Below are 25,928 nucleotides of genomic sequence, written 5' to 3' on the forward strand. Positions count from 1 at the left end.
CCGGACAAGTCCACAGAATTAGGAAGGGGAGGCACTGTGTGATCACAGGGGATATATAGGGACCAGGAAGACTCAGCTATAGACTCAGATTAATGCAGGAGCGCCAGAAAAAAAAGCAATCATGCAATGTGGAACTGTCAGATAATGACCACTCGTGCTGTGCAATGCATAAAGACAATGGTCGCCCCTGCCCTCCAGGTGTTATGAGGGGAGAGGGAACAGTTTTAAGGGTAGCTAGGGTTATATCAAAAATCCACCTTAAGTCCTCATGCAAAACTGGGCATTTGCCCAGCTCTTCTACACAACTTTTTCCTGGCAGGAGACAAGCAGCATCAAAACTATGTACTATGTAACTATGTAAAAAAACGGCGCCTAAAGCCACATTTAAGCATGCCAAGCCATTGGCCCTTTATTCATTTCATTGGCCAGAAATTTATTCTGCCCATTGAAATGAATGAAAGTCTAAACGCTTGACAAGCCTAGCGCTTAAGCCGTATTAGACGTATTTATGCGCATTAAGCTGCTGCAGACTGTTTTTCTGCCAAAACACTGCAGCTCCTCAATGCGCTGGCAGTGGGGGGATTTTCTGCCTCTAAATGCCCCAGCCTCCAAGCGACTGTAAATGCCTATGTGCGCATGGACGCATAGGGGTTTATTTACTAAAGGCAAATCCACTTTGCACTACAAGTGCACTTGGAAGTGCAGTCGCTGTAGATCCAAGGGGGACATGCATTGTCATGATTGGATGATAAGATCAGCAGAGCTTCCCCTCAGATTTACAGCGACTGCACTTCCAAGTGCACTTGCAGTGCAGAGTGGATTTACCTTTAGTAAATCATGGAGGGGAGTTAAAAAAAAAAAAAAGAAGATGCCTCTAGAAGTGGCGTTATACTTACAACATGTTTGTACAAGCTCAGAAAAATCGCTTTCATGTGTTCTAATGATCTTGAAGAAAATCCTATCTACTCACTCTGAAAACCTCCTCTGGATAATCTGTGTCTAATGTTATCTAGGAAATCTGTCTTGTGCACACACACTAACATTGAGTCAATAGGCACGTGTTGATTTATGTTAAAGTTGCTAATTAAATTTGTCTTGGGATTACTGTACGGTTTTTAACAAATCACTAAGTATTACAAGTCAACTTCAAAGCTTCTCTTCAAAGCCCCTTTTGTTTCTTCATGTACATTTGATTCATAGTTTTGTGAGGTCATGGATCACTTTCCATCAAACAATGCATGCATTGGGCTTTTTAAATAAATGCAGCTAGATACAAGAACTAGAGTAGTGAAAAGGCAATCATTCTGTCCTAGCAATACCATAATATATGTTTTTGGAATATCATTTAAATATACACCACCATGATGTAGCGACAAACTAATGTATAAAAAAACTATGCTGATTTGTAACATAGTGGGGTTGATTTACTAAAGGCAACTAGACTATGCCTTGTCAGTACAGTGCTCATGCACCTATCTCAGTGCATTCACTATTTTTTTTTAACAAACTTTACTGAAATGTCACAGAGACATTTCATAAAGTTCCACTGGCTTTCAAGCAATGTGGAGCCACCCCTTGCATGCAGGGAGTAAAGTTGTATCTCCCTACACTGTGTGCAACAATAGAAACACACAGCCCTGTAGCCTAGGAAGGCACTCCCCTATTCCTCCCTCCCTTCTCTAAGCTTACAGACTGGCTTGAGACTGCACAGTTTATTGTTAAAATGGTTCTAAAGTCTAGAAGCTTGCTCACATCTGGAGGTGTGCCTGAGCACGTGTGCTTTCTTGCCTGTTCCCATGTGTCGCTTTTTCGGGCAGCCCGATAATAACAATAGGCTGCCCTTTGTGTGAGAAACACACAAACAAGGTGCCTGCACATTTTTTTAAATCGCACTGCACAAAACTGCATGGTACTGCAGTACCATGCATTTTGTTGGGCAACTGTGCGTACGCTTGCTAGATGAGTGGAAATGTCATACTTATGCCAGAATTATTGGCACCCTTGCACTTCTGCAAAACAGCACAGTGTTTTTGTGTGGTATGAGAAAATGCGCAATTTTGCATGCGTGCCCACACTGCACCTGGTGTGACCGTGTCCTATTATTATTATTATATTATTATACAGGATTTATATAGCGCCAAGAGTTTGCACAGCGCTTAACAAAATGAAGGCAGACATTACAATTACTGTGCAATTTGGTACAAGAGGAATCAGAGCTGTGGCCGTGCCCTATTATTATTATTATACAGGATTTATATAGCGCCAAGAGTTTGCACAGCGCTTAACAAAATGAAGGCAGACATTACAGTTACATTGCAATTTGGTACAAGAGGAATCAGAGGACCCTGCTTGCTAGAGCTTACAATCTAGGAGGGAGGGTGCCCTATGTGTGTTACCTTAATACATTCTCATGCTAAACACTTACTTGAGTCCACCAGGGCTCCTGGCTCCAGCCTACACTGCCTGCTTTCACAAGAGAACCCTAAGGCAGTGGAGCCATAGGCTCCTGCTGCTGTCAGTCACACTCCTGTGATGAGGGAGCAGGGGCGTGGCTTACCAGCACTGTGTGTGCCTATCGACACACATATCCCAGCTCAGGAGGATGCACACATGTGTGCCTCCCTAGCGCTCGGCACTGATAGCACCAGTAGGGGACTGCCAGAAGAGAAGATAGGCAACCTTTCTGTAAAATATTGTTGTGCAGAGCAGGTATATATTACCTTTTTGTTATATTTTTTTCTAAAAATCCTTTAGTACAAAGGTCTGATTCACACCTGCAGATGTGCTGAACACACAGCTGCTGGTGTGCGCTGGGAGGACAAAATGCTGAAGCGCTGATCCTGGTACATCATGAATTTCTATTCACACATTGGTGTTGGGACCAAAGTGTATGTGTGTGTGTGGTTTCCACCACAGCCTGCTGTGTTTAAAAAAATGAGTGCATGTAGTATTTTTTTTCAGCTCACACCATCACAACACAGTGGTGTGAATTGACACTGTAGGAAACAAGGCAAATTGCCTTGTCTTTGCGTTGGGACTGCACTGGGCAACATTGCTGTGATAAGTCCTGAGAGATCAGAAGCCAGCAGCATTGATAGTTGTAAATTGAAAGGGTAAAAATTATAATTAATAGTTTAATGGGGAATGATTTTATTGTACTCAATGGCGGAGATTTACTAAAACTGGTGCGTGCAAAATCTGGTGCAGCTGTGCATAGAAACCAATCAGCTTTCAGGTTGAACAAGCTGATGTTTGAAGCTGATTGGCTACCGTGCACAGCTCCACCAGATTCTGAGTGCTCCAGTTTTAGTAAATCCCCACCATTGTGTTAAGCTTCAAAACGCTGAGGATATACTACTACATGAAGGTTTTTAAGACCCTCTGTAACACTGAAGCAATTTGAATAGGTATAAATGAAGCCAGGCCTTGTTGTATGGAAGTTTAGCCATTGTGCCCTCACAAGCCGACAGCTGCGCTGCTGTATCCAGCTCGCCAACTGCCAGTTTCCATCTTCTTGTCTGTTTCCAGCTATTGTTAAAAAATCAGACTTCCTTCCTCTCTGCAGATCTCCCACGCGCCCATTCCCTCTTCCCAGGAGAAAGAATAACAATCACACTCAGTCCTGCCTGAATGGAACGCTTTGGCTATTTTCTGCAAAGTGCACAAGGCAGATTATTGGCCCACCTGGAAGTGATAATCACACACATACAAAGAATCATAAAATATACAGAATAACACATCACAAGCCCTGCCAATAAGCACATCTGGCAACTCTAAAAGGATCTGTTAACATATCTGAAATTTAGCTTTCTTTCTATGCCAAAAATCACCTACTACTTGATCTGTTTGTCTGTCCTTACATTCTTTATAAACAAGCCAATCCCACATCCATCACTCCATTCTATTTGAAGGTATGATTTGCATGTAGAACAAAACATGGCAGGGAATCTTGGTAATTCTATCCATGACAACTAGAGAGTCACTGTAAAAAGTATTTACTCCCAGATGTATTAAAAAAAAACTGTACTTAGGCCCAGTCTGGGAAAAGTAACAGATCTACTTTAGAGCAGGAAGAGTAAGGCTGGCCATACATGGAGCACATTTCTTTCCTGCAATCAAATTCACTTGATTCCCCCATCAACACAGACAGTGCTGACATGGGAATCCCTCCTGCCGGGCCATTGTCCTGCCTGGCGGGGGAGAGTGGAGGAAGCCATCCCCACCGGGAGCAGGCACTGATTAAAACTAGCAGCCGCTAGTGATAATCGCAAGAGAATCCAGAATGCTGGTTGTACCCAAGTTGATCAATCGATCAACTTGGTACATTGAGCCTGCCCATTAACAGTTCGAATCTTGGCTGAGGAACCGGCCGAGATTCGAGCTCTGTATGGCCCACCTAAGGAAGCCTTTAGTTACCATCCCTGAAATAATTGACCTATGCAAACCTAGTACTGGCTAATAATGAACAAAAGGCTTTGAAGTGTCCTGCTCCCATGTGACTGGCAATTGCCAATTAGGCACTGACCACTATCTGTATGGAGGCCAGGGGCCTGAGTCCCATTACCCTTTACATACAGAAGTATAGGTTTTTATTCAACACTGGTGGGTGAATTTTCCCTTTTCTAAAGTAACCCTGTTACTTTACTCTTGTTGGACAAATCTAGGTTGCTTTAATGCTTTCATAATAATCATTAAATCCGTTACTCATAAAAGTGTTTAAAAGTGGGCTTGAGGCTTGCAAAGTACCTTTTTTTACCCTAAAATACTCTTTTTTTGTGTGTTCAGAAGCCCCTAAACAAAGGTCTTTTTTTCTGGTCCAAGCCTTAAGCCTGCCATACAAGAGTCTAATTTTTGCTAATTTCTGCTGAATCGGGCAAAATTCAAGCCGTGGGTGGCCCTATCGGCCCTGAAACATCTAAGGAGCTGGGTAGAACTTGTTGGCCGAATGGTGATTGTGTCCAATCCAGGGGAAGCCCATCCATTAAGGAAGCATGGGCGCCGCCCCCTGTCCATCGCCGCCTCCCCTATCCATACGTCCGGCCCCTTTCATGGATTCCAATGTGGGGGGGGGCTGTTTTTTTTAAGCACCGATTAGAGCCAGAGTTGCAGAGAGTGTGCTCTGAGCCCAGCCAGATGTGTTACAACAGCAATTCAATATTTACTGTTGTAACACTGATCCTCCTCTCGGAAGCCGGTTTTGACACCGGTCACCCGACTGGCTGAGAGGACAGGCAATCCTATTGGATGCCTAGAAGGGGGAGTGGAGGAGCTGGAAGCCACCATGGAGCAGAGTACTTGGAGCCGAGCCGCTGCCTGCCATCCACCACCCGCTTACGATGGGGTAAGTGCCGGACCGACCAGCAAATAGCGGGGGGGGGGTGGCTCTTTGTTTGCCGCACCCCCAGAAAAAAACACCAGCCGCCACTGGACAATGCAGGCATTGTTTGGGTGTTCAAATAGTAGATGTGAGTGCTGAGGCTGTTTGATTGCATTAGCCTGCCGCAGAGATTCCTCCATCCAGGGGAGATTCCTCCACCCACACTGTTTAGTCCTGCAGGCTGAACATTAGAAATTTATGTGTGTATGGCTAGCCTTACTCCCCACATTTTAATATTTCAATGCAAGATCCAATATTGACAACTGAAGGTCTTGAATTGGATTAATAAAATGGTAGGAAACCAGGTGTCTGCACAGGTAAGAGCATCTCATTTAATATTGTAATAAAAAAAAATCATAAATAGTATGCCTGTTCATCAAATAGGATGAAATATTGAAGTCCTAAGGAACATTTTACAGAACGAAGCTGCTTAGAGTATGAAGAATAATGCACCAGCCTATCGAAGGGCAAACTACTGTATTTTATATATATCATTTCTACAGCGAGGATTGGTCCAGAATATGTCACGTACAACACAGTGTATGAGTGGTACAGTTCAGACATACAACATAACTAAGTATTTTGTTACATACAGTTCAGAGGGCATATAAAACATCAAAGCTATAATGGAGACTGTTTCGCTATTAAATACTGAAATAATGAAAATGACTTTAAAAAATTTCAAAACTCAGTTTCACTGATTTGGTTTACATACTTAACAATGAAAATATAACATAAAATATTTTTTCACTGAAAATACAAAATACATTTCTTTTGATCAATGGTCTAGAAGTCAAAGTGAACAAAGAAGAAAAATCTCGAGGGCTTGGTTATAAAAACATTTTGTTTACTGGAAGTTCTAAATATTAAACGTAACCGTGATTACCTCTAGCCACATCAAAGGCAGGAAAATTGCTTTCATGACACTGTAATTAAATACTGCTGAGACAAGCAAAGCTGCCCTGTATTTGTTTTGATCCATAGCTTTATCTGCGTAGGGCTTGTGTCAACGGGTTTTAGATTTTGTCATCAGTCTGAGATATTCTGAATTTATTGACAGCTGCAAATGACCTCCATCTGACTTGGCCTGCTTGAAGGCTTTGCATTCCCATAGGCTTGTATGGAAGTGGATAAACCCCGTCGACACAGGCCCTCAAGTCATATTAAACCCTCATTTTTTTTTAAACACTTGACCTCCAGAAGATTTACCCCCCCCCCTCCTTAATGACCTGGCCATTTTTTTCCATACGGCATTGCATTACTTTAACTGGCAATTGCGGGAGACATGCAACGCTGTCCATAAATTACATTTATGTCATTCTTTTCCCACAAATACAGGTTTCTGTTGGTAGTATTTGATGATCTCTGCATTTTTTTATTTTTTGCACTATAAATATAAAAATAGACTGACAATTTAAAAAAAAAATAAGAAAAACAAAACATTTTTTACTTTCTTCTACAAAACATATCCAACATTTCTCCACAAATGTAGGCCAATATGTTATCCTGCTACATATTTTTGGTTAAAAAAAATTCCAATAAGCGTATATTGATTGGTTTGCGCAAAAGTTATATCGTCTACAAACTATGGGATATATAAGGGAATTTATTCATTTTTTAAATTTTTTACTAGTAATGGCAGCGATCAGTGGCTTATAGAGGGACTGCAATATTGCGGTGGACAATCTGACACTAAGAGCCCATTCACACCTGAGCGTTTTGTAGCTTGAAGCCTCAAGCTACAAAACGCTTGAGGGGAAAAAATCCATTATTCTCTATGGAGATGGTTCACATCTCCACTCCATGTCGCCTGAAGCCATACGCCTGAAGCTCAAACAAGTTCTGGACCCTTTTTTGTCGCGCGAATCGGGCAGATTTGGGCGTTTTTGGAGCAGGAAGCAGATGACAAAATCTAACAACATAGCAACAAACGATGAAGATGAAACAGATGATCATTTTTCCTATTGGCTAATAAAAAAAATGCCAAAGCTCAAAAACGCCGGACAACGCTGCATGGAAACGCGCAAGTATGCCCAAAGAAACACGCGACAAAACACCGGAAGAAACGCTCAAAAACGCTATGCTCAGGTGTGAATGCAGCCTTACTGACACTTTTGGGAACCAGTGACACTAATACAGTGATCAGAGCTAAAAATATTCATTGTCACTGTACTGACACTGGCTGTGAAGGGGTTAAACTGCTAGGGCGATCAAAGGGTTAAATGTGTGCCTAACCAGTGTTTTGGTGTACACTGTATATTGCTTTCACTAAGGGAAGTGATGGATTTTCTTTCCCTGCTTCGCAGGGAAAGAAAATCCATCGCTTCCCCACTGGCAGGTCAGAGCTCTACCTTGTATACATATGCAGAGCTCTGTCTTGTGTGTCTTCTCAACGATTAGCGGGTGCAGCCAGTCATCCATTGGCCGGCATCCTTTGATCGCATCTGCTGTGTCTAATCACAGCACATCCGGGTCGCCAGCCGCACACACGAGCCCCCTACCCGGAAGTGCCGGATGATCTAGCACAACAGAGCCGCCTTGTCACCGTACAGATACGGTCAGCAACTGGTTAAAGCACCTTCAGCAGCTGATTTATTCACTTAGTACTAAGTATGTAGCTTTTTTTTCTTTTAATCCTTGCCTTTATTTCAGTTTAAGCTGGTGCCATGACCACTGCCTTGGGTTTCCTGTTTCAGAGTGTCTCCTTTCTCTTACAACATGTTATGGAGCCACCCTTGCATGCAGGAACTAGAACTGCATCTCATCAAACTGTGTGCATCAACACAAACACACAGCCCTATAGCCTAGGATAGCAAGGTACTCCCCTGCTAATACCTCCTCCTCCTCCTCCCACCTCCCTTCTCCAAGCTAACAGACTGGATTCAGAATACACTGTCCACTGCTAAAATGTATCTATGGTCAAAATGTAAAATTCATTTTCGCATTGTATTTAAATAATTTCTAGTCTACTCCTATTACACTGAGCAATCTTGCAGTATGTAAAATGACTTTGTGAAGATCCCACACATTTTCTTCCTTGAATTTGAGGACACCTATTCACTATGTCCTGTGAGTAGTCACTGCTGTGTCACATAATTCACAGAACCTGCCTTCTGTACTACAGAGGTGCTGAGAGGAGGAGTTTCAGGAGGCGGGGTCAGTACAGGAATCACTGCTTGCAGGCAGCAATATGTAGGCTACATACATGGAATACGTAGCCCCTAGAATTCAAAAGTAAAAAGCAGAGGAGAAGCTGCAAAGCATGCAGAGAATCCAGGAAGTAAAAAGATGGCCAGCAGGTAGGCAGCATTCACAACATGAAAAGGTACTTTTAGGCTCCATGCACATTAGCAGCTTAAAAACTGCAAAAAAAAACAAAAAACACTGGGTTAAAAAAAGCTAATATTTTGTGTTTTTTGCCAGCAATTAGCAGTGTTTTTGCAGAATTTAGGAGCATCTGCATTGCAGTGCTAGCGTTTTGGTAAGGAGCAGGCGAGCACTGGCATCCCTAACACCCAGTGAATAGCTGTTTGTTAAGCAGTGGGCCAGCAACCAGGCCATTGTGTCCTTAGCAACGGATGACTTATCAGCTCTCAGCAGGGTTCCCAACTGACAGCTGAAAGTAAACAAAGAATTGCTGGGAAATTCAAATTTGAGAAAAAAAACAGCACAAGGCTCCCTCCCCAATCCATACCAGGCCCTTCGAGTCTGGTATGGATTTTAAGAGGAACCCCACACCACAATTAAAAAAAAATGTGTGGGGTCCTCCCCCCATATCCATACCAGAAGGGTCTGGTATGTATTACGAGGGGAACCACACAACAATTAAAAAAAATGCTCCCCATGAGGGTCCCCCCAAAATCCATACCAGACCCTTATCCGAGTAAGCATCCTGGCAGGCCAGGAAAGGAGAGGGGGGGGGGGTGCAAGCACCTGAACCATACCAGGCCACATTCCCTCAACATGGAGGAGGTGCTTTGGGGAAAGGAGGGCTCTTCCCCTGAATCACCTGGTCCCCATGATGAGGACAAGGGCCTCTTCCCACAACCCTTGGCGGTGGTCGTGGGGGCCTGAAGGCGGAGAGCATATCAGAATCTGGAAGCCCCCTTTTAACTAGGGGGCCCTCAGATCCCGCCCCCCACCCCCACCCCCCATGTGGATGAGTAGGGGTACATTGTACAGGAGTACATTGTACGTTGAAAAAAGTGTAAAAAAAAAATAAAAACACTGAGAACGTTTTTGAGAAGTACGCTGAGCAGCAAGAAAGAGACTCACTCTTTTAAAGGGGAATTACTATGGGACTTGTTGAGCATCCGTCATTTCCCCTCGAAAGGGGTGAGTCTACATACCAGAGGAAAAGGACTGGCTCAAGTAGTGGGAGAGTTTCCAGGGAAGCAGGTATAAAGTGACCCCAGACGTTTACTGGACTCAGAACATGATTAGAAACAAACATTATAAACCCTTCACCTGTCACCAAATAACAACGTTGTTAACTAAAAGTAAAAAGCACACACTGGGCCCATAAACTAGCTGTCCTCATTTCAGGTTGGGGTATCAATTATGTATCCAGGTTACTGAGCAGTATCTTTTAATCATCATAAGGCTTTTACAACATGATTGCATCCCTTCTGGACGGTGACAGTCTCACTAACACAGGTGATGTAGGGAGGTAGTGGAACGAATGCTTGTTAGAGTCAGGAAATACAATAAACGGTATTGGTAAAGATTGACGCATGGGCATCTGCAGAACTTTTTTCAGGGTGGGGGCATCATTTTAAGGTCACCCATGCACCGCCCCTTTTCGACAATGCCATGAAGGGGAGGGGCTTAGTCATTATCACATAAAGCGCAGGCATGCAAAGGTTTGAGAAACCTGATGCAAAAGCTTAAAAGAAAGATCAAGCTACCATTGTCTAAATAGCAATTTCTAATTTTTAATGTTTACAGAGGTTTCCACTACTGACTTTTTTCCTGAAAATGCCAGCACCATGGCTCTGTTGTTCCAATATTTACATTCACTAACCCGGAGGAGGTATGCAGGTAAGAGTTTTTTACTTTCCTTAGACTTTTCTGATGTGCATACAGGCTCTGGTTTAGAAAGCATTCAGACCTGCGGGTCAGCATTACAGCCAGGTAAAGAGCATTTTTAGAAGGTTAGCTATGATATCTCCTGCATATCTATCATGAAATAATACATTTAACACTTTAAGCACAATTATACAAGTAGTGCTGTTAGATGAGCTCCAGAACATGGACACAGGCTGCCTCAACTCATGCAGGTGCTGGTTCAGGTGGACAGCTCACACTCAGCTCTTCAGGCATGCTCCGTTCTTTCCTCAGGCTCTGAGCTGCACTACCTGGAGAAGATGGAGGAGGTGGGTGGAGCAAAATTGACCAGGCCCGCTCCGCTCTGAATGCTGGGGCCTTGACTCAGCGTCATGACGTGACTTCACTGGTTGCTAGGCAGCAGGCGAGACTAGCAACCAGTGCAGCGTGCAGCAGAGAGGCCAGCGGACGGTGAAATAATAGAGTCTAGGGAGTCGGGGCGGCACCGCTGCTGATGAATGTAACAGTAAGTAACTGCCACAGCTTCGGCGCCCCCCCCTTTGCGGCAGCTTGTGACACCTGGCTGACTTGCCCCCCCCATGTGGACACCCATGTTTGTAAGGTATTGCCAGCCTTCTTTGGGGGTGTATGATGTATTGCAGGAACTCAGAGGTAGTTAAGTTAGAGGAGGGATCATCCATTAGAAGATGTACTTGGCTCAGGAATCAATTGCACTGTGTGTGGTCTCACTGGGCTCTGTAAGAGCTGCAATGTTCCAGAAATATCTCAGTTAAGCTGACACTGATAGTGACTGTGCTGTGTCGGGGGTAGACAGGGAGCCCGTGGGTGGTGCAGTGACAGCTGAATTTGAACACAGCATGGCGGATGACAACTTACAGTTAGCTGGGTGTTCGGGAAAGGAAGTGGAGTCATGGTTGTCTTTCTGCAATCCTCCCAACTGTATGCACAAGCGGTCTCTACCCGGGGACAATAATACACAAGACCTCACATAAATATAAGATAATTTGCGATGCAACCTACTCATAACCATTTTGTTAATTGTACCATTACTTCGTACTACAATGGTAAATGTTGATCTTGTACTTGTAAAAATTTCTGAATACAAATATTGGAAAAGAAAATGTTGGCATGGAGTTCCCCTTAAAATCCATGCCAGACCCTAAGGGCCTGGTATGGATTGGGGGAGACCCCCATGCGTTTTTATTTTCTCAATTTTAGTTTCCAGCAATTCTTTTGTTTACATTAAAGTGGATGTAAACCTGATTCATGAAATTTGACCTAGGCACATATATCTGCAGTGTTTTCTTATCTCACTACAAAGCCCTAAGTCCCGTGTCTTTCTGCTGCTCCATTCTTCTGTTATCAGAATGATAACTTCCGACAACTGAGAAAAAACCAGCCTCGGTGTCGGGAGGGTGCTATAAATAGATAAGCAGAGAGCTTGTCTATTCACAGCACAGCTCTGCACATTCCTTCCTTCCTATGCCGAGGTGGAGTGGGGGCGTGTGCCTTTCCTTCAATCAGTTGTCACACAGTGTATGCCTAGAATACACACCCAGTGCTAAACAGGAACAGAAAATTTCTAACATGATGTTCACTCTCTAAAGCAGGGGTCTCCAAACTATGGCCCTCCAGTTGTTCAGGAACTACAATTCCCATCATGCCTAGTCATGTCTGTGAATGTCAGAGTTTTACACAGCCTCATGGGACTTGTAGTTCCGGAACAGCTGGAGGGTTGTAGTTTGGAGATCCCTGCTCTAAAGAATATAGCAAGCTGAAGATAGCAGATATATATATATAAAACTTATTTAGGGAGATTTGTTTCATCCCTGTGTATCATCTGAGGCTGTTCACTTCACTGGGTATATGTGAGGGTTTTAAAAGTAAATAAAGTCGCGCTGATAAGAGTGTAATGAGAACTGCAAAATTGAGTGCCTCAAATAATAATGACATTGAATATCTCAATGATGAATACAGAAAATACAAACATTTAAATCCAAAACGTGCAAACATAAATTGATTAAAACATTTTTCCATAAGTAAACACACAGAAAGGTGAAATAGTGATGGTTTTAAATAGAAAAAGTCCATAAAGTGAAAACGGATCCCAGAGTGATGAGTGATGTGAATTCTCATTAAAGTGCCAAGTGCATTGATGGGACCTCCACCTTAAGAAAACACTGCCGCTTACCAGGGACCACGCTAAGCAGATGGCTGTAACCTCAGCCCGGGATCTCACAGGCAGGCACTAGATACCGCAGCGTCCGTGGGGATCCTCACCATCAATCACAGCAGGGTAATGTAGTTACACATAGAGTGCTCCACATAGCGTAAATCCTCCTCAGGAGATTTACAGGCTATATGGGGGGTCTTCTGAACCGGGAGAGGCTGAACCCGACAGGATGGATGGATGGATGGAGAAGAAAAAAAAATTCAAAATAAATAAATAAATAAATAAAAATAAACTTTAAAAGGCGTCCGGAGCGAGGACGAAAAAAGAACCTATGTGAGGTTTTGCATCCACTTTAAGCAGTCGGTAGGAAACCCTGCAGGCGGCTGATGAGTCATCCGTTGTTAAGAATGTATATATATTGGAGTGGCAAAAATAGTTATTGTTTATATTGTTATTACAGTGCTGATGTTATAAAATGAAGGTGTATGCTGTGACCATAGATTTCCTTTAACTTATTCCTGTGAAGACTAGAAGTTCAGGGAAGCATCACTGAGAGAGCAGGAGCCAGCAGCATTGAAAGCTGTAAACTGCAAGTGCTGGGGTAAGAATTTTAACAAATAGTTTACTGGGGAATGCTTATTGTATTGTGTTCAATGTGTTAAGTTATAAAACGCTGAGGGTTTAACACTACTTTAAGAAGGATAGCTGTAAAAAGAACTAGAAAGTGCACTGTTTATTTTCACTAGACTAAAATTCATCTTTACACAGCATGCGTTTGTTAAAACAAATTAAATAAAAAAAACTTGAGCTAGTGATGTTATGGACAAAACACCCAGTCTACTGTTTAATCCAAATCCCACTTAATTCTCAGACGCTCTATAAAAAAGTCCTTTTTTCTTTCTCTTTCTTCTCACCCACTGTTCACAGGTCTTTGAAAATGACTCCCACTATAAATATACAAGGAGCTATTCTTCTGGCTCCTGGGCTGTGTTTTATTTCCCTGAGTCAGAAAGCATGTGATCACTCACAGTGGACAGATAATGCATCTTTAAATGGACTCTGCAGCTAATCTCAAATCTCAAATAAGGCTTGTTACCTGTAGAATGTGAATACTTACCTCTCCTGCTGCTGCTCCATCATCACTATCATCATATTCATTACTAGAAACAGCGAAGGTCAGCAGGAGGAACCAATGAGAGCTGCCCCTACAGACCCTGACTTGTGTTCAGTGGCACAGACAACAGGAGGCATCCTAAATTATTTTGGGGCACTGGCCTCAAAAGTACTGAAGCTAAAAGGTCAGCATGAAAGCCGGGTAGTATTTTCAGAAGGGTCTGCAAAGGCAACTGATATTTTACCTTTTTATTTTACTTTTTCCCTGTCACTTTCTTTCAGGGCCAGTTCAAATCACATGCATTCCAGTGCGTTTTTTTTTCTTCATCAAAAACGCATGAAAAAACTATTTAACCTCCCTGGCGGTATGATTATTTCGGATTTTAGGTGCTGAAAGCGGTACAATTATTTTGCATGGAAATTTGTCGTTTTATATTGTAGGTCTGTAAATCTTAACAATAACACACTTAAATCTGTCCAAACCAGAGTCTAGTAGATATCCCGGGTATGATAAAGTTTGAAACACAAAAACATAAATTATAATATAATAAATAAAAATAAATAATTAAAAAAAATAAAAAAAAATAGTAATAAAATAAATTTCCCCACAATTCACTATCGCTCAATTCTGCAAGTGTTCTAATTTACTATCGCTGTTTTCTAGCTGGTCTAAAGCCACTTTTGACGTAAAGGGACACTTTTTGGTTGCTATGGACAATCTCCAGTTTCCAGGCAGAAAGAACAGTGTATATCATGTAAAACTGCATGCAGGGCATGGGCCAGAGCACTGGGGACAAAAGGGATGTGAAATCATTTCATACAGTACTGTAATCTGTAAGATTCCAGTACTGTATGTGTTATGATTTTGACATTTTTTTGAATTTGCCGCCAGGCTCCGCCCCCGTGCGTCGCGCCGCTCGCAGGGAACGGAGCCTGGCACGGAGAGGCTTCGGAGGAGGACGGAGCCCTCGGACACTGCGGGGGACATCGCAGGATCCCGGGGACAAGGTAAGTAACGCTGCCCCAGGATCCTGCAATGCGATCCCGAGTGTGGCTCGGGGTTACCGCTAATGGGACTGAAATTTAACCCCGAGCCACACTCGGGAAAACCGCCAGGGAGGCTACAAGTAGGTTATATGGTTTCCAATAGCATAGTTCACGTTCAGTTCTAGGGCTTTCCAATTCCAGAAAAAAAAAGTAGAACATGCTGCATTTTTCCTGCACTGGACTGTACTGGAATGTGGTAAAACGCATCAAAAACGCACTGGAATGCAACAAAAACGCACCAGACATGTTTACCAGCCCTTAGATTAAAAAATCGGTAAAATACTGAAGCTACGAAGAGGCTAATTTATGGCACCATAACACACCTAGAAAAATGCTTTTATAACCCTCAGAAACCATTTATAGATTATTACATATTTAAAAACTGCCCTAATTATGAATTAACCATTCACTCCAATGCATTCCCCCAAAATGGCAAAATGTTACCAAAATCTCCCAATTTTCACAATTTATTTTTGTGGAAATAAACATCAATTTACAATTCTCTGTCCAAAGTGGATTTTTAGTTTTAGGATTCAGGGAGAAGGAGAGTGAATAAAGAAAGATGCATTTTCCTGCAGACAATGTTGCTGCTCACACAAAATTACCTGCAAAAACACATAAAGATGCTACAAAAAAGTGGTTGTACATGCTGAAGGTTTTTTTTTTACCTTTATGCATTCTATGCATTTAGGTAAAAAACCTTCAGTGACCAGCTGCCCCCTGAGCCCCCCACCCCCCCCAATAGTTACCTAAGCCTGATCCTGATCCAGCAATATGCACGAGAGCCAAGGCACTTCCGGGTCTCTCCCCCCCTGATTGGCTGAGATGCAACAATCATAGCAAGTGATGCGGGAGCGTTTGGCGAGACTGAGCCACGCTCTCTGTGTCTTAACCTCCCTGACGGTATTCCCGAGTGTGGCTTGGGGTGGATTTTCAGCACCAAAAGCAGTAACCCCCGAGCCACACTCGGGATTGCATTACAGGATCCAGGTACAGTTTACTTACCTTGTCCCCAGGATCCTGCGATGTCTCCCCGCACTGTAAACGAGCCGTCCTCCACTCGATCTATCACGAAGCCGAGCTCCTTTCCCTGCGAGCGTTGCGACGCACGGTGGCAGAGAACGGCGCCAAATTCAAAAAGTAAAACACACAATACATATACAGTACACTGTAATCTTACAGATTACATTACTGTATCAATTTATTTCACATCCCTTTTGTCCCTAGTGGTCTGTCCAGTGTCCTGCATGCAGTTTTATATTATATATACTGTTCTTTCTGCCTGGAAACTGGAGATTGTCCATAGCAACCAAAACCGTCCCTTTACATCAAAAGCGGTTTGAGACCAGCTAGAAAACAGCGATAGTAAATTAGAATCACTTGCAGAATTGAGTGATGGTGATTTGTGGGGAAATCCGTCATCAAACACTGAAAGTAATGACAGAGACAATTCTGCAACTGAGCAAATTTCAGTGTTTTTGATTTGATTACATTATTGAATAATTTTATTATTATTATATTATTATTTGTTATACTTATTTATTATATTATAATTTATCATTTCGTTTTTCAAACTTTATCATACCCAGTATGTCAAATAGACTCTTGTTTGGACAGATTTAAGTGAGGTATTCCTAAGAATTACAGGTCTACAATATAAAAAGCCAAATTTCCATGCAAAATAATTGTACCACTTTCCGCATCAAAAATCTGAAATAATCATACCGCCAGGGAGGTTGAATGGTTTGTCTCAACCCTCTAACTGCCATTTTGGTTCAACTGCTTGATCTGGTAAAGGAAGTTTAAAAATACCAGACTTACTGGCTGAATCACCAAGTGAAAATTAAGGTAAAAAAAAATCTAAAAAAGAAAACAAATGCAGCAAATAAGAATTGGTAAGCTGCAGAATATTACATTTTTATTTGTGTTTATTACTGCATTAAATAAACATTGTTTTGTATTAAACCAGTTATAAACCCCCTCCTTCCCTCTTTTTTTGCAGATTTAAAAATTTTTTTAAAGCAGGTCAGGAAGTACAATTAAGGTGAATAGATGCTACCTGACACATGGACAGTCTTATATGTAAGATATCAAAGGAATGATTTACTAAAACTGGAGAATGTAAATCTTGTGCAGCTCTGTATGAAAACCAATCAGCTTTCAGGTTTTTTGTCAAAGCTTAAGGCCGGGTTTACACTGGTGCGACACAACAGCCGTCCTATTTTGGATCCGACTTTGCCCTGCGACTTGAAGCCGACATACGTCCGACTTTCAAAAAACGGCGTGGGGGTCCCCCCAGGATCCATACCTGAACCTTATCCGAGCACGCAGCCGGCCGGTCAGAAAAAGGGCTGGGGACTAGCGAGCACCCCCCCTCCTGAACCGTACCAGGCCGCATGCCCTCAACATGGTGGGTTGGGTGCTTTGGGGCGCCCCTTATGACGTCACCGTCCCATCATGCCCCGGGCCGTGATGTCATAAGGGGCGGGGTCACCAGGTGACATCACCCAGTGACCACGCCCCATGCCTATATAAGTCGTTGCACACCGTGCACACTGAATTACAGTGGGAGAGAGCGTCGTGTCAACATTGGAAGAAGACCAGAGGGAAGAAGACGACGGAGAAGACCAGGCCAACGCTAGCAAAAGAGAGGGCAGAAGATAGCGGAGGAGCCCGGCAGAAGACACCGGAGAGCGGTAGAAGAACTGGAGACCGGGAGAAGAGGCCGGAGAGTGGGAGAAGAGGCCGGAGAGCGCGGAGAAGTCGGAAGAGACCCCCGAAGTCAGAAGAGCCTCCCAGAGCTGCCTAATAAATTACTTTAAAAACCGGTCTAGTGTGTTTTTTGTTGACACTTTTTCCCCCCAGGTGAATGGGTAGGGGTATGATGTACCCCATATCCATTCACATAGGGTGGGGGGCCGGGATCTGGGGGCCCCCTTATTAAAGGGGACTCCCGGATTCCGATAAGCCCCCCCGCCTGCAGACCCCGACAACCAATGGCCAGGGTTGTCGGGAAGAGGCCCTTGCCCTCATCAACATGGGGACAAGGTGCTTTGGGGTGGGGGGGCCGCAGGTGTGTCAGACTGACACACCGCAACAACGATCACCGCGATGCGCGCCCCTGGGGGCGAGCAGCGGCTTAATATCCTGAGGACGTCATATGACGCCCAGTCAGGATATTGAAACCACTTTGCAGCCATCATTTTGCTATATGGCGGGCGGCAAGTGGTTAAAATCCATATCAGACGGAAGGGCCTGGTATGCTCTTGGAGGGGGAACCCATGCCGTTTTTTTATTTAAAATTTGAGGAGTTCCCCCTCAAGATCATCAGAGCACAAGTCGCATGCCAAAGTCGGATCATGCAAGACGGCGATCCGACTTTGATCCGACTTCAGTGATAGTCAGTGGTCTGAAGTAGGACCAAAGTAGTACAGGGAGCATTTTCAAAGTCGGACCGACTTGTGTTGGACCAGTTAAGACAGCTCCCGTAGGGAAACATTGATTTTCACACGTCATGTGGCATGAGCTCCCAATGTCGGAGTGTTTGTCGCACCAGTGTAAACCCAGCCTAACTGAACAAGCTGAAGTTAGAAGCTGATTGTCTACCATGCACAGCTGATTGGCTACCCCCAAGAGTCACTTGGACTTAGTTCTTCAACTACATTTGGATATTTTAGAACTTCTTAAGTCTGTGTCCGCATTGCATGGGTTAACTGCTCATATAGTCCAGGAGTGTACACAGAGCCTCACCCCATCCTTCGAGCCTCAAGAAAATGGGGCTCCCCCACATTCCTAGCGTCTTTGCTTCCAGAGATCCTCTGGGCATGATGACGTCAGGAACAGTCAACCGCACAAGACTGTGGGGGGTACGGGGGGCAGGAGCCGAAAGGACCGGTCTTGCGCTGGGAGGATAAGAGGTTTACGTGAGTAAATCTCTCTTTTAGGAACCCCTAGACCAGTGGTTCTCAACTCCTGTCCTCAAGAACCACTAACAGGCCAGATTTTAAGTATTACCTTGGGGAGATGCAGACTAGAATACTGCAATCACTGAGCAGCAAATTATATCACCTGTGATGTATTTCAGTTATATTGCAAACCTGGCCTGTTAGTGGGCACTGAGGACAGGAGTGGAAAACCACTGCTATAGACAAAACAAGCAGTTAACCCATACAGTGCAGGCACAGCCCCACTGCATGGGAAAAAAATTATTTGGCCGAAGTTCTGCTTTAACTTTGAAGCAAAATGCAAAACCACTCTATTAAATTGTGTCAGTCTTTAATTACTAAACTGATTACGAATTCAGTAAGAACTTGACCTTTATTGCATAAGGCCTTGCGTTATATTTATTTGAATTTTTGTTCCTTTTTGAAGAGAAAAAAAGTTATTCTTAACTAAAACAGAGGAAGTATCAGTTTTGGAAATGTCAGTATATTACCATAACACACAATAACATTTTTATAATACAGACCTTCTCAAATATTCATTTTTTGTGCTCATTCAGCCAGTGTCCAAGCACAATTCCTTCTTGGAAAAAAACACAACTATGGACCACTCATCGGGGCGCAGACTTTGCCACACTCATGGGTAACTTACATGATTATCCATGGTTTTCTTATGGTTATATTAATCACATTTACTGAACCGTATATTATATTGTGTTTTGATGTAGCCCCGATGAAGGGAGGGCTTCTTCTGGCCCCCAAAACACATTGGCTGTTTTTCTTAGTGCAAACCAATAAATTACTTGGGACTCACGTCATTTGGTCTTGGTGCATGTTTTTTCTCCAGGTAACCTGCTGGATACCCACAGGAGGGAATCCCTATCTCTTATGAACAGCCTAACCTGAGCCAGTGAGCTCTATTGTTTTTGCCCTCTCACTACTTTGTATGAACTCACATCAAAGTTCCAGTGCCTCTTGGTTGCTTTTTTCTTTATAAGGGCCTGCCCCCTGACCTGGCCTCAGAGGGGAATTCTATAGAGAGCATTTTAGAACCCTCCCACTGCTGACAGATAAAGAACATGAAGAAGATCTGTGATTTCAGCGTACTGAACCAAAGACACCTGAAAAAAAAGTATGTACAGGGGGTAAAATAAGTATTGAACACCTCACCATTTTTCTAGGTAATATATTATATATATATATTTTTAACCACTTACAGACCGTCTGGTGCAGTTTTACGTTGGCTGTTTGAAGGAGGATATCGTTGTTATATCAGTAGCTAGCTGCCATAACCCCGGTATCCTCTTCTTCAGCTGGCGGTCCATTTTATGCATTAAGGTAAAAAAACAACCGACAATACCGCTCCCCCCAGCCCCCCTCCCCCCCGTTTTACTTACCTGAATCCTCGAAAGTCCCGCGCTCACCCCCGACATCCTCTTCGCCGCTCAGCCAGGTCGTTGATTGGCTAGAGTGGATGGATTGAAAGCAGCGTAGCCATTGGCTCGCGCTGCTCTCAATCACATCCAATGACGCGGCGTGCCAGGGGGCGAAGCCGAGTGATACAGTGAGCGGCTATGGCCGCCGGCTGTATCACGGGAGCGCGCCCACAAGCACTCAACACCATGCGAGAGAGCTTGCATGAAAGTGTTGAGTCCTTGCGAGGGGGAGCCAAGACAGCCGCCGAGGGACCCCAGAAGACCAGGTTCAGGGCCACTCGAGCTGCACAGTGGAGGTAAGTATAACATGTTTGTTATTTTAAAAAAAATAACTTTAGTGATCCTTTAAAGGGCCATTTTTTAAATGATTTTTTTAAATGACAATTTTTTTTTTTTTAATTGCATTTTAGTGTAAATATCTCTTTTTGACCCCAGATCTCATATTTAAGAGGTCCTGTCATGCTTTTTTCTATTACAAGGGATGTTAACATTTTTTTACATTTTTTTTAAACAGTGTAAAAATAAAAAATAAAAGGTAAAATAAATAAGAAAAAAAAACACATTTTTTTAAACATGCCCCGTCCCGACAAGCTCGCGCGCAGAAGCGAACGCATACGTGAGTAGCGCCCGCATATGAAAACGGTGTTCAAACCACACATGTGAGGTATCGCCGCGATTGGTGGAGCAAGAACAATAATTCTAGCCCTAGACCTCCTCTGTAACTCAAAACATGCGACATGTAGAATTTTTTAAATGTCGCCTATGGAGATTTTTATGGGTAAATGTTTGTCACCATTCCACGAGCGGGAGGCAATTTTGAAGCATGACATGTTTTGTATCAATGTACTCAGTGTAACAATATTTTTCACAATATAAAAAAAATGGGCTAACTTTACTGTTGTCTTATTTTTTAATTTAACCACTTCGCATCCAGGCCATTTCTGACACTTCGCTCCTACATGTAAAAATCATAATTTCTTTGCTATAAAATTACATAGAACCCCCAAACATTATATATGTTTTTTTAGCAGAGACCCTAGAGAATACAATGGCAGTCATTGCAACTTTTTATCTTGCACGGTATTTGCGCAGCAATTTTTCAAACGCGTTTTTTTTAAAAAAAAAACAGTTTCATGCTTAAAAAAAAAACAAAACAGCAAAGTTAGCCAAATTTTTTTGCATTGTGTGAAAGATGAAGTTACGCTGAGTAAATAGATACCTAACATGTCACGCTTCAAAATTGCACACGCTTGTGGAATGGCGCCAAACTTTGGTACTTAAAAATCCCCATAGGTGACGCTTTAAAATTTTTTACTGGTTACATGTTTTGAGTTACAGAGGAGGTCTAGGGCCAAAATTATTGCTCTCGCTCTAACGTTTGCGGCGATACCTCACATGTGTGGTTTGAACACCGTTTTCATATGTGGGCAGGACTTACGTATGCGTTTGCTTCTGCGTGCGAGCTCACGGGGACAGGGGCGCTTTTTTTTTATTGTTAATTTTACTTAAAAATTTTTATTTTGACACTTTTAAAAAAAATTTTTTTTTTTGATCACTTTTATTCTTATTACAAGGAATGTAAACATCCCTTGTAATAGGAATATGACACGATCAGTCTTCTTTACAGTGAGATATGGGGTCAATAAGACCCCACATCTCACCTCTAGGCTGGGAAGCCTAAAATCCAAAAAAAAAGTAAAACGATCGCCGCTTCACAGCCGAAGCGGCGCCGTTTTTTTGGATGCAGAGGCCGGGCGTGACGTCATAACATCGCGCCCGGCCTCCGAACGATCATAGAGACTCCGGCGACCATCTGGTCCGCCGGAAATCTCTATGGTGAACATCCGGCGCCGGCGGATCCGCTATCCGACTCACCGATCGCTGAGGTGAGTCGGTAGAAGCACCGGAGGGCGGCGGGAGGGGGGACGTCCCCTCTCGCCGCCCGTAAGAACGATCAAGCGGCGGAACAGCCGCTATGATCGTTCTTATGGTGTACGGAATCGCCGGCTGAAAATGCCGGTATCTGAATGATGTCTGTAGCCTCAGGCATCATTCAGATATAAGCCCTGAAAGTCGAGGCCGTCATATGATGGCCTCCGGATGCCAAGCGGTTAAAAAAGTGTATTTTTTTCAAAAAAAGTGCACTTGTAAGACAGCTGCGCAAATACGGTGTGACAGAAAGTATTGCAACGACCGCCATTTTATTCTCTAGGGCAGTGATGGCAAACCTTGGCACTCCAGATGTTTTGGAACCACATTTCCCACAATGCTCAACTACACTGCAGAGTGCATGAGCATCATAGGAAATGTAGTTCCAAAACATCTGGGGTGCCAAGGTTCGTCATCACTGCTCTAGGGTGTTAGAAAAAAATGTATTGGGGGTTCTAAGTAATTTTCTAGCAAAAAAAAATGTTTTTAACTTGTAAACAACAAATCTCAGAAAGAGGCTCGGTCCTTAAGTGGTTAAAGGTGCTATTGGCATGAAATTTTCACCACATGACGGTATCAACCCATCCAATCCATCCATACAAAGTAACCAAAACAAATAAGTTAAAAATTAAGTTACGTGTAATAAAATGTAATGACACAGTGAAACAGTATTGAACACGCTAACTGAAATTTATTTAATACTTCATACAAAATCCTTTGTTGATAATGACAGCTTCAAGATGCCTCCCATATGCAAAAATTAGACGCATGCATTGCTCAGGTGTGATTTTGGCCTATTCTTCCACACAAACTTCAAATCTTAAAGGTTTGGTGGGCCTCTTCTATGAACTCTGATCGTAATTATTTCCATAGATTTTCTATTAGATTCAAGTCAGGTGATTGGCTGGGCCATTCTAGCAGCTTTATTTTCTTTCTTTGTTTGGGAATCATTGTTTTGCTGAAATGTCCACCATCATTTCATCTTCATCATCCTGGTAGATAACAGCAGATTTTTATCAAGAATGTCAAGGTATGTTTTTCAATTCATCCTTCCTTCAATGATATGAAGTTTGCCAGTACTGTATGCTGAAAAACAGCCCCACACCATGAGGTTCCCACCTTCAAAATTCACTGTTGGTATTGGGGGTGTTTTTAGGGTGATGTGCCATTTGACCTCCAAACATGGTGTGTATTATTGCATCCAAAGAGTTAAATTTTGGTCTCATCTGACTAGACTATATTCCCAGTATTTCACAAGCTTGTCCAAACGTTGTGCAGCAAACATTAAATGAGCTTCAACATGCTTTTTCTTCAGCAATGGAGTCTTGCGTGGTGAGCGTGCATATAGGCCATGACGGTTCAGTGTATTACTTATTGTTTTCTTTCAAACAATTGTACCTGCTAATTCCTGGTCTTTCTTAAGCTCTCCACAAGTGGTCTTTGGCTCTTGGACAACTCTTCTGATAATTCTTTTCACTCCTCTGTCAGGAATTTTGCGAGGAGCACCTGATCATGGCCGGTTGAAATTATGTTCTTTCCACTTCCGGATTATGGCCCCAACAGTGCTCACTAGAACATTTAGAAGTTTAGAAATCCTTCTGTATCCAATGCCATCAGTATGTTTTGCAATAACAAGGTTGTGAAGGTCTTGAGAGAGCTCTTTGCTTTTACCCATCATGAGATGTTTCTTGTGTTACACCTTGGTAATGAGACACCTTTTTATAGGCCATCAGTTGAGACTGAACCATCTGATATTCTTTTGCACTGACAAGGGGCAGGATTGCTTTCTAATTATTGATAGATTTCAGCTGGTGTCTTGGCTTTCCATGCCTTTTTGCATCTCCCTTTCTTCATGTGTTCAATACTTTTTCCATGTGTCATTCCATTTATTACACATAACTTAATTTCTGAACGTATTTGTTTTGGTTTCTTTGTATGTATGGATTGCATGGGTTGTTCCCAACATGCGGTGACCATTTCATGTCAATAGCACCTTTAGAAATATATTTACCTAGAATGGTGAAGTGTTCAATGCCTATTTTACCCACTGTATTAAGATTTTTTAAAGGTACAGGGTGCTTCTATAAAGGGGAAAATGGGGAGGTCCTGAGCTTGGAGTTGGGCTTTAAAGTGGGGTTCCACCCAAAAAAACAAAAATACCTGAAAAATTGTTAAAAACAAAACAAAAAAACATTTGAATATTTTTTTTTTTTTACCTCTAAATGCCTGTTGCTAGGTGGTCCCTCGTAGTCTGCCTCTTCCTTTGCCTGGGCTGGTGACATCACTTCCCCCTCGGCACAGGAAGGGCTCGGCATCTGCTCCCTCCCTCCTGTCAATCATCTGGGACCCATTACAGATCCCAGGTGATTGAGCGGCCAATCACGACGCGCGACGCTGCTCGTGCATGCGCAGTGGGTGCCAGGCTGTGAAGCCACAGCCCGGCGCCCACAGTTGAAATGCCGGCGCCGACGAGCGGAGGGGGGGGGCGAGCGGGGCTTCGATCCCCCGCATCGCTGGACCCAGGGACAGGTAAGTATCCAATTAAAAGTCAGCAGCTGCAGTATTTGTAGCTGCTGACTTTTAATTTTTTTTTTTTTTAATGGAGCCCCTGGGTGGAGCTCCTCTTTAAATACTGAAGGGTAGCCATGCCTCTGTGTGATGCATATCGTGTAGGGGGAATACCAAAGTCAATCAAACTGTTAATTGTTCCCTCTATTGAGCTGTCAAAGCTTAATGCTGCAGCAATATTGCCCTAGTACCTTTGCACTTTGGTGGTTATATCCACAGTCTCCACTGCACCCTCAGCCTTCATTGTATCTCTACTACATCCACAGCCTCCATTGTATCTCTGCTACATCCACAGTCTCCACTGCACCCTCAGCCTCCATTGTATCTCTACTACATCCACAGCCTCCATTGTATCTCTGCTACATCCACAGTCTCCACTGCACCCTCAGCCTCCATTGTATCTCTACTACATCCACAGCCTCCATTGTATCTCTGCTACATCTACAGTCTCCACTGCACCCTCAGCCTCCGCTGTACCTCTCTGCTACATGTACATTCTCCACCGCACACTCAGCCTCTGCTGTACCTCTGCTACATCCACAGACTCTGCTGCATCTCCGTTGCATCCGTAGCGTCTGCTGCTTCCCTGCTGCAACTTCAGTCTCTGCTGCATCTCTGCTGCACTTAAGCTGCACCCACAATCACTGCCGTACATATCTTTGCATTCACAGCCTGAGCCTCCGCTGAGCCTTCGCTGCATCCCCATTCTGTACCTCTGCTGCGCCCCTTCTCCACCCACAGCCTCAAGTCTTACTCCTGCTTCCAGTTGCCCAGTGCCCACACTCCAGTTACTTGTTACACAACACCTTCTCTCCTTCACAACTGCAAGTATCTGTGGAGTGACCTGGGGGTAGCCAGCAGCTGTGAGGAAGTTCCTGGTGAAACACCAGCTACCTCTTAAATTTCACATTGTTGTTATTATTATTATTATTATTATACAGGATTTATATAGCTCCAACAGTTTTAGCAGTGCTTTACAACGTGAGAGCAGACAGTACAGTTACAATACATTCAATACAGGAGGAATCTTTAGAGCTTACAATCTAAAAGGGAGGGTCAAGTGATACAAAAGGTAATAACAGTTGTTAGATTCAAGTGAAATCAGCCACACAGAGTAGCAGGGTCCTCACCTTGAGTTGTGACACTTTCCATCATATTGAAGAACCAAACAGGAAAATGCAGAAGGCAGGAAGGGGACCAGCTCTCAACACTAATAAGCAAGTGTTGAAATGTTCAACTCCAGTTACTATGGATACCTAATAACTGTCTGGCCATGG

The 25,928-nt window shown here is 43.3% G+C and overlaps 1 protein-coding gene across 5 annotated transcripts in view; it reads right to left on the reverse strand.

Moving 5' to 3' along the window:
• Positions 1-25,928, reverse strand: part of ARAP3 (ArfGAP with RhoGAP domain, ankyrin repeat and PH domain 3) — a 273,051-nt gene that overhangs the window by 216,536 nt on the left and 30,587 nt on the right. The window contains exon 2 of one of the 5 annotated variants that reach the window (XM_073621030.1): positions 11,321-11,400. The exons of the other annotated variants lie outside the window; for them this stretch is intronic. The gene's annotated coding sequence lies outside the window, so the exon portion shown is untranslated. The remainder of the gene's footprint in view (positions 1-11,320; positions 11,401-25,928) is intronic. 5 annotated transcript variants of the gene reach the window in all.

The sequence above is a fragment of the Aquarana catesbeiana genome, linkage group LG03 (genome assembly GCF_042186555.1).
Source record: "Aquarana catesbeiana isolate 2022-GZ linkage group LG03, ASM4218655v1, whole genome shotgun sequence".
Classification (NCBI taxonomy): Eukaryota; Metazoa; Chordata; class Amphibia; order Anura; family Ranidae; genus Aquarana; species Aquarana catesbeiana.